This window comes from Pteropus alecto, unplaced genomic scaffold (assembly GCF_000325575.1).
Source record: "Pteropus alecto unplaced genomic scaffold, ASM32557v1 scaffold164, whole genome shotgun sequence".
NCBI lineage: Eukaryota > Metazoa > Chordata > Mammalia > Chiroptera > Pteropodidae > Pteropus > Pteropus alecto.
The window spans coordinates 9236244-9237665 of NW_006439568.1; the positions used below are offsets into that span (position 1 = coordinate 9236244).

General features: G+C 42.1%; 1 pseudogene; it reads right to left on the minus strand.

The window, feature by feature from the left end:
• Positions 1 to 965: 965 nt before the first annotated feature.
• On the minus strand, positions 966 to 1081 carry LOC112483714 (annotated as a pseudogene).
• Positions 1082 to 1422: the final 341 nt, after the last annotated feature.

The window sequence follows — 1422 nt, forward strand, 5'->3', positions numbered from 1 at the left end:
TAATGTAAATGTGATTCTGCTACGTACTGCCAGTGGGGAGTCACATCTCGTGGGAAGTGAAGACTTTGCAACTTTGAGGTGTCATTGTGGATTGACCAACTTACAGTTAGAAACTTGGCCCTAAGTGGATGGCTTATCTAGCTGAAGAGTCCTTCAGATCTAAAACCAACAGCTCTTTCAAATGAATTCTTAGCATGTCAAGAGCTCCCCATACCCAAGCATCTCCCAGTACTTTACGAACATGTATTAAACCTCACTCTGGGGAAGAAAAATGTCCTCACAACCATTGTCAGGGAGGGCAGAATCAGTTTAGAGGTTGAGGTCTCTCTCTCAGGGCACCTCTGTGTCTGGAGCACTCCTGGGCGCTTGGTCATTAACATTTGAAGAGGCATTAATGTGACCTTCCACGCACTTAATGATTACAGATGGGAACACATACACGAGAGGGAAAAAGAGAGGAAAAAAGCAGTCACTTAACATTAGTCATACTACGTTTTTGAAATCTCTTTCATAATCAAGGTCATAATTCATTTAAAGAGATTCATTCTCTTACCAACTAAGACACTTACATGTCACTTTTCCATGACCTCAAATAGCAGGGATTATGCATGTTAAAATTTTGAGGATCTACTTTGCTTTGAGGAAGGAGAGGAAAAGGGAGCTTTGTATGGAAATATATACAAACAGGAGTTGTAAATCATAAGTTTACAAGTCAGTGAATTTTTACAAAGTGCTTCACCTGTATAACCACGTCCTGGATCAAGGCGTAGTCTGTGACCGGCAGCCCAGAAGCCTCTCTCTTCATGCTTCCCAGAATTACCCTTCCAAATAACATTAGTTTTTTTAACATGAGCAGATAAAATCCTACAGAATTTTAGGCTATTTTGTGCCTACCTTCTTTCAGCTGACAATATTTCCGTGAGATTCATTCATGTCGAAATGTATAGCTGTAATTTTTTTTTTAATGCCTACAGCACCTGGTCTTCCTAGGTGATCTCCCATTCAAGTACTAACCAGGCCCGACCCTGCTTAGCTTCCGAGATCAGACATGGAGCTTGTTCAGGGTGGCATGGCTGTGGACCATGGACCGTGGGTGGCTCCACTGGGGCACGAACCTAGGCCTTCTGCGTGTAAAGCAGACGTGCTAACCGCGACACGATGGAATGACATCCTATAGCTGTAATTTCTTTTTTTCATTGCTGTACAGTTTTTTGCTGTGTGACTAGACCACAGTTTATTTACCCATGTGACTCTGCCTAAACATCTGCGTTGTCTCTATCATGAATAATGATGAAGCACACATTCTGATGCATTCCTTTTAACGCATATATGTACTCATATATGTTGGTTCTGTATCTAAAAGTAATGTAAAATGGTCGGGGGGCCACACGTGATCTGATTCAGCAGATAGTGCCAAACGGT